At 45.7% G+C, this 8,183-nt stretch overlaps 1 long non-coding RNA gene across 1 annotated transcript in view; it reads left to right on the forward strand.

Annotated features, from left to right (window-relative positions):
- Positions 1–6,525, forward strand: part of LOC117443817 (uncharacterized) — a 15,969-nt gene extending 9,444 nt beyond the window's left edge. The window contains exons 2-4 of the long non-coding RNA XR_004551714.1: positions 2,772–2,877; positions 5,149–5,226; positions 6,453–6,525. This is a non-coding gene — a long non-coding RNA (uncharacterized lncRNA). The remainder of the gene's footprint in view (positions 1–2,771; positions 2,878–5,148; positions 5,227–6,452) is intronic.
- Positions 6,526–8,183: the final 1,658 nt, after the last annotated feature.

Genomic DNA, 8,183 nt, shown 5'->3' on the forward strand with positions numbered 1-8,183 from the left:
TCCTGCGGTGTTTCATGAGAGCAACTCTTAATGCATTCTTAATGTTCTCCTCGGTTAATAATGAAAGCTACATGAAGCCCTCAGGTAGACCAGGTGAGCTTCTGCACAGTAGGGATGGGGCTTGTCATGTTTTACGACCCCTGAACAGGACGATGGTGAAAGCTGACAGTGTTGGTTTTCTAAATCGACAATAGTTTGCAGTTTCTTTATTTGTAGACGGTTGTCTGTGAGTTCTTTGTTGCTGCCTGCACCGTGGGGGGTCAACAGGAGGGGGCCTCTTATTATACGCCCTCCTGGTGAAGCTCTTAGCTGCAGGTGGAGATGATGCTTTTGCATTTCCCAAACAGCTGGTTCCTTTAGTCTGAATGTGTGTTGGTGCGTGATCATTATTCTTTAGAGTCATTGCGCGCCTATTGGTTGGAACACGATCCGTGTATCCATCACTTCCTGGTCTTCTCTAAAGAAGAGGGACCAATGGAAACGTTGTCATGTTGCCGTGGAAACATTCATTAGCTAACAATGACATTATTGTTCTATTGATATAAAGGGAGGTCAGGTACTCTTTAAAGCAGCTGCTAGCTATGGGTACTTTCTACTGAGGTACACTTCAAAGCCTCTTTACTTTTACTTGAGTAAAGGATGTGTGTACTTCTACTTGTACTTCTACTTGAGTAAAGGATGTGTGTACTTCTACTTGAGTAAAGGATGTGTGTACTTATACTTGAGTAAAGGATGTGTGTACTTCAACTTGAGTAAAGAATGTGTGTACTTCTACTTGAGTAAAGGATGTGTGTACTTCTCCTCGAGTAAAGGCTGTGTGTACTTCTACTCGAGTAAAAGATGTGTGTACTTCTACTTGAGGAAAGGATGTGTGTACTTCTAATTGAGTAAAGGATGTGTGTACTTCTAATTGAGTAAAGGATGTGTGTACTTCTACTTGAGTAAAGGATGTGTGTACTTCTTCTTGAGTAAGGGCTGTGTGTACTTCTACTTGAGTAAAGGCTGTGTGTACTTCTACTCGAGTAAAGGATGTGTGTACTTCTCCTCGAGTAAAGGCTGTGTGTACTTCTACTCGAGTAAAAGATGTGTGTACTTCTACTTGAGTAAAGGATGTGTGTACTTCTACTTGAGTAAAGGATGTGTGTACTTCTACTCGAGTAAAGGATGTGTGTACTTCTACTTGAGTAAAGGCTATGTGTACTTCTACTTGAGTAAAGGATGTGTGTACTTCTACTTGAGTAAAGGCTGTGTGTACTTCTACTTGAGTAAAGGCTGTGTGTACTTCTACTTGAGTAAAGGATGTGTGTACTTCTACTTGAGTAAAGGATGTGTGTACTTCTACTTGAGTAAAGGATGTGTGTACTTCTACTCGAGTAAAGGATGTGTGTACTTCTACTTGAGTAAAGGCTGTGTGCTTCTACTTGAGTAAAGGCTGTGTGTACTTCTACTTGAGTAAAGGATGTGTGTACTTCTACTTGTACTTCTACTTGAGTAAAGGATGTGTGTACTTCTACTTGAGTAAAGGATGTGTGTACTTCTACTTGAGTAAAGAATGTGTGTACTTCTACTTGAGTAAAGGATGTGTGTACTTCTCCTCGAGTAAAGGCTGTGTGTACTTCTACTCGAGTAAAGATGTGTGTACTTCTACTTGAGGAAAGGATGTGTGTACTTCTAATTGAGTAAAGGATGTGTGTAATTCTAATTGAGTAAAGGATGTGTGTACTTCTACTTGAGTAAAGGATGTGTGTACTTCTTCTTGAGTAAGGGCTGTGTGTACTTCTACTTGAGTAAAGGCTGTGTGTACTTCTACTCGAGTAAAGGATGTGTGTACTTCTCCTCGAGTAAAGGCTGTGTGCTTCTACTTGAGTAAAGGCTGTGTGTACTTCTACTTGAGTAAAGGATGTGTGTACTTCTACTTGTACTTCTACTTGAGTAAAGGATGTGTGTACTTCTACTTGAGTAAAGGATGTGTGTACTTATACTTGAGTAAAGGATGTGTGTACTTCAACTTGAGTAAAGAATGTGTGTACTTCTACTTGAGTAAAGGATGTGTGTACTTCTCCTCGAGTAAAGGCTGTGTGTACTTCTACTCGAGTAAAAGATGTGTGTACTTCTACTTGAGGAAAGGATGTGTGTACTTCTAATTGAGTAAAGGATGTGTGTACTTCTAATTGAGTAAAGGATGTGTGTACTTCTACTTGAGTAAAGGATGTGTGTACTTCTTCTTGAGTAAGGGCTGTGTGTACTTCTACTTGAGTAAAGGCTGTGTGTACTTCTACTCGAGTAAAGGATGTGTGTACTTCTCCTCGAGTAAAGGCTGTGTGTACTTCTACTCGAGTAAAAGATGTGTGTACTTCTACTTGAGTAAAGGATGTGTGTACTTCTACTTGAGTAAAGGATGTGTGTGCTTCTACTCGAGTAAAGGATGTGTGTACTTCTACTTGAGTAAAGGCTATGTGTACTTCTACTTGAGTAAAGGATGTGTGTACTTCTACTTGAGTAAAGACTGTGTGTACTTCTACTTGAGTAAAGGCTGTGTGTACTTCTACTTGAGTAAAGGATGTGTGTACTTCTACTTGAGTAAAGGATGTGTGTACTTCTACTCGAGTAAAGGATGTGTGTACTTCTACTCGAGTAAAGGATGTGTGTACTTCTACTTGAGTAAAGACTGTGTGTACTTCTACTTGAGTAAAGACTGTGTACGTCTACTCGAGTAAAGGATGTGGGTACTCTTTATGCCACGTATCCTCATGTCTCTCTCTCTGTTCCAGATCTGAAGAGGGAGGCCAGTATCTGCCACATGCTGAAGCATCCTCACATCGTGGAGCTGCTGGAGACCTACAGCTCCGATGGGATGCTCTACATGGTGTTCGAATAGTAAGTCTCCATCGGGCAAGTCACATACAAGTCACATTAAAACCGCTTACACAAGTTTACGTTCCGTTTATCGTGCCGGTCGACATGGGAGGAATTCTAAAATGTCTGTGTGGGCTTCTAGCAATAGAGCAAGTTGTGCTTTTGGGGAACATCTGCTAACCGTCCGGCAAATTGAAATATATCCAGTCTTTTAACAGATGTTTCCAGTTCAAGTCCGGCTGTACTAAACACCGGTTAGCCCCTACTGAAGAAGAGGGTGTGTAAAGAGGAGGGATGATGAAGAGCAGTGATGATGAAGAGGAGGTAGACAGTGGAAATGAGAAAGCTTGATAGCTGAGGGTGAGGATGAGGAAGGGGTTAGAACAAGCAGCTCATGAAGGAGGAAGATGAGATTAAGATTCCTCACTTCTACCTCCAGTGTTTCGCCTCCTCTTCCTCCTCTTCCTCTTCGTATCTTCATCTCTGCTCCTCATGCAGAACTAATTCCTCCGTCGGTGAATTCTCTTATCGCCGAAACGGTTTCATCTGGCGGCTCAGAGAGAGGGAGGAAAACTCTCCGTGAAATACAAGAGCGCTCCGTTTAAAAGGGATTGTCGTCACCGTCCTGGAGCTCAGCTGTACAGTGTGTGTTTTACACACACACACACACACACACACACACACACACACACACACACACACACACACACACACACACACACACACACACACACACACACACACACACACACACACACACACACACACACACGAGGCAGTGCAGGTGGATTTTAGAGCTTTGAGAGCAAACTAGATAACTGAGGAAACAAAGTGGATTAATGTGGACGATTATCTTAGATTTATTTGTGTGTGTGTGTGTGTGTGTGTGTGCGCGTGCACATTTTGCACACACTTAATTATATCCTATTTGATGTTATGGTACGTATTTTATTGCATATTTTGACTTTAACGACTGTTGATTTAACCATTTTTATTTGTATTTTATTTTTGATTATGAAATTGAGCAATTGTCTTTAAACCCAAATGCCCTTCATTCTGATTCTCCTGATTCATTACAACATGCTTCAAATAACTCATATGAAGCCTCGTGTCGTTTCACAAGTCTGTGTCACTCTAATTACCCAGTGACTAACATGCATTGTAGGCGTTTTTATATATACAGACATCACTAAAGACTAACAGGTGTATTTTAAAGTAGGGCAACACGATGAGCGCCCTCTAGTGGAGAGACTACAGGACGTCTTTAGTTAATTATGAGCCTCTCCATCCGGGTGTATTTTACTAAAGAAACCAAGAGATTATATTCATAGAAAGTCAACACTAACTTCTCAAGTTTGTTTACAAGTGGTGCAAAAGGCCTGTCCTCCTGACCTGTCCTCCTGACCTGTCCTCCTGACCTGTCCTCCTGACCTGTCCTCCTGACCTGTCCTCCTGACCTTTCCTCCTGACCTGTCCTCCTGACCTTTCCTCCTGACCTGTCCTCCTGACCTTTCCTCCTGACCTGTCCTCCTGACCTGTCCTCCTGACCTGTCCTCCTGACCTTTCCTCCTGACCTGTCCTCCTGACCTGTCCTCCTGACCTGTCCTCCTGACCTGTCCTCCTGACCTTTCCTCCTGACCTTTCATCATGACCTTTCCTCATGACCTTTCCTCCTGACCTTTCCTCCTGACCTGTCCTCCTGACCTTTCCTCCTGACCTTTCCTCCTGACCTGTCCTCCTGACCTTTCCTCCTGACCTGTCCTCCTGACCTTTCCTCCTGACCTTTCCTCCTGACCTGTCCTCCTGACCTTTCCTCCTGACCTTTCCTCCTGACCTGTCCTCCTGACCTGTCCTCCTGACCTTTCCTCCTGACCTTTCCTCTTGACCTTTCCTCATGACCTTTCATCATGACCTTTCCTCATGACCTTTCCTCCTGTCCTGTCCTCCTGACCTTTCCTCCTGACCTTTCCTCCTGTCCTGTCCTCCTGACCTTTCCTCCTGACCTTTCCTCCTGTCCTGTCCTCCTGACCTTTCCTCCTGACCTTTCCTCCTGTCCTGTCCTCCTGACCTTTCCTCTTGACCTGTCCTCCTGACCTGTCCTCCTGACCTTTCCTCCTGTCCTGTCCTCTTGACCTGTCCTCCTGACCTTTCCTCCTGTCCTCCTGACCTGTCCTCCTGACCTCCTGACCTGTCCTCCTGACCTTTCCTCCTGTCCTCCTGACCTGTCCTCCTGACCTGTCCTCCTGACCTGTCCTCCTGACCTTTCCTCACTCTGATCCTCTCTCTCTTCAGTATGGACGGAGCAGATCTGTGTTTTGAGATCGTGAAGAGAGCAGACGCTGGCTTCGTCTACAGTGAAGCCGTGGCCAGGTGAGCGCTCACACCTCACATGTACTGTCCTTCTGATGTCGGTGTTTGCCCCCGTTCTTATATCGGCCGTAATAACCCACTGCACTGCGGATAGTCGTCGGCAGTATCCCGGAGTCTCTGCTCAAAAGCTAGCGGTGCAGCAACAGTGTTTTTAAAGCTCCTCTCAAAAATCCATGTCAGCTGAAGTGTACTTTACTACGGATACACGTGCCCTGCGTCGGACAGCGGCTACCTGTCAAAGCCACCAGACTCTACTCACAGAACAGTCCCTGTGCAGACCACGGGAGGTGCTGCAAGAGGTCGGCTCGTTTGTGTTACCATGAGGTTTACAATCCAGTTGAGCATTCACTGAACACGCACAATATCACAGACTGACCAACAGAGGCGGCGGCAAACCAACACCGTCCGTGTCCTGTGAGGTGACTGGTTTTATGAATGGAGTCTGGTGTCTTCCAAGAGAGCTTGAACACAGCTGTCAGAAACATAACGTGTGTACTGTTCTCACCGCAAGAGGGGACACTATACTGACCATGCGCTTACATTGATATTATGTCGGTGGCTAATGGATGCTTTTTAAGATCCTCCACACTCACAATATCCCTCTAGAGCACGGGGTCAGACTCAAACACACAGCGGGCCAACATTAAAAAAGGGTGCTAGTGGAGGGCCGGACTGGTTCAATGCTTACTGCAGAACTTATTGAAATGAACTTATTGCACATATTAAAGCTGGAACTCACAAAGCTTCAATTATTGCCTATAAAAGCAACATTAAATAATCAGCTGCTTTCATTTCTCACGGCTCTATCTGCAGCTTCTCCAGAGTCACTTCTTATGAGTACATTTCCCCACAGGCCAACAACAGCTTCAATAAAACTATTCCCCTCAGAGAGAAACCAAACATGCCCTGCTGTCCTGAGAGAAAGTGCAGAAGGAAGCATCCATTAACTCAGTGTGCTGCTCTGGGATGCTAGCTCAGACACTTGGCGTCTCATCAGGGAGCAAGGTCATCAATGTTTGGGCTCTGAGCGGAGGAGACCCTCAGGATGGAGGGAAGGTGCAATATACCGGCGGGCCAGATCTAATAGGAATTAGAAATTATCCTGCGGGCCGAAATTAAATCCACCACGGGCCTGATTTGGCCCCCGGGCCTCGAGTTTGACACATGTGCTGTAAATGTTACCACTATGATATAATAATAACAACTGTATAACGTCTCTCCTTTAGTCACTACATGAGGCAGATCCTCGAGGCGCTGCGTTACTGCCACGACAACAACGTCATCCACAGAGACGTCAAGGTACTTATACATGTGACACTTTACAGCACCCTCAGTGTTGCAGCTGCAAAGGGAAGGGTGCTGCTGAGGAGACTCCATCTGTGCACTGAACAAAGATGTCTTTTGGAGTGTGTCGGGCTTGTTTTGGGAACTGAAGGGTCGCCGGTGCGAGGTCCCACAGCAGCAGCAGAGAGGTAGACGTGCAGTGCTCGCCTCCTGCAGAGGCGTGTATCCAGCATGCTTCTGGACACACTCCCCTCTCTCCGGCAGACACAGGAGCTGTCGTACCCTTTCGCTTTAAGTCAGCCTCTTTGGACGCACGGTTATACATATTCATTATTTTAAAGCTCCCCAAAGCGTGAGGTGCTTGGTTTGTGCAGCAGTCCCTGTACATATTCAAAGGCGTACTGGTTTCTGGACAGGAAGGTATGAGATATAAAAACACACTGTCATCTTTAACCGTTTTAAACGTCTCTTATTTTGCGCAGTTTACTAACGGTGCCTAATGTGGAGGAGGACGGTTTGGAGTGGTCCGTATTGGATTAATAAAGTGTCTGCTTCTTCTCCAAATGCAAGCAGACATGCAAACACAATAGTAGTGCAGCTTACACACATGGATTTACAATATATATATATATGAAAGTACACAAAGGCTTCTCACTAGTCCAGATGTCAGTGTTCTGGCGGCTGCCCTGTCGTATGGTTTGCCCAGGTAGACATCCAGATGTGAGAGGTGTTGCATCTGGATTTCCCCTCTCCCTGACATTTGATTTTTTGCAGACGTAAAACATGCATTTGCTGCAACATCAGTGTGTCCGTTGTGTGAGTGCACGTTGTGTGTCAGTTGTGTGTTTGTGTGTGCTGCTATTGTTTCTACATTGTGTATCAGAGGCAGGAGAAACAAAGTGAGCCAGGGCTTTGCTTTCAGAGCGACACACACACACACACACACACACACACACACACACACACACACTTCTCCCCAGTGCAATGCTCTGTATGTGATATGCAGCACTTCCCTTGTTTCACTCTGAGTCCAGTTTCTATCTTTGTCCTCAGCTTTGTGGTTTTAGTTGTCGCTGGTTACACATTTTAATCTGTCTTCACTCCCACAATGCACCCTGCTGACTCACTGGCTCAGGATCTGTGTGTGTGTGTGTGTGTGTGTGTGTGTGTGTGTGTGTGTGTGTGTGTGTGTGTGTGTGTGTGTGTGTGTGTGTGTGTGTGTGTGTGTGTGTGTGTGTGTGTGTGTGTGTGTGTGTGTGTGTGTGTGTGTGTGTGTGTGTGTGTGTGTGTGTGTGTGTGTGTGTGTGTGTGTGTGTGTGTGTGTGTGTGTGTGTGTGTGTGTGTGTGTGTGTGGTGTGTGTGTGTGTGTGTGTGTGTGTGTGTGTGTGTGTGTGTGTGTGTGTGTGTGTGTGTGTGTGTGTGTGTGTGTGTGTGTGTGTGTGTGTGTGTGTGTGTGTGTGTGTGTGTGTGTGTGTGTGTGTGTGGGTCAGACTGTGCAGAAGTTCAGCCACTCAGATGTTCCACGTCCTCCGCGTTACTGTAGAACTTTTTGATTAAAGGTCCGCCTGTGAATGTTATACAAGGTCCCTGGTCCGGATCCATGCCAGTAAAGCCCCCCCCCCCCCCCCCCATGCATTTTGAGGGGGTTTCCCGACACGTCGTTGAGTCGATTA

This window comes from Pseudochaenichthys georgianus, unplaced genomic scaffold, assembly GCF_902827115.2.
Source record: "Pseudochaenichthys georgianus unplaced genomic scaffold, fPseGeo1.2 scaffold_680_arrow_ctg1, whole genome shotgun sequence".
Taxonomy (NCBI): Eukaryota; Metazoa; Chordata; class Actinopteri; order Perciformes; family Channichthyidae; genus Pseudochaenichthys; species Pseudochaenichthys georgianus.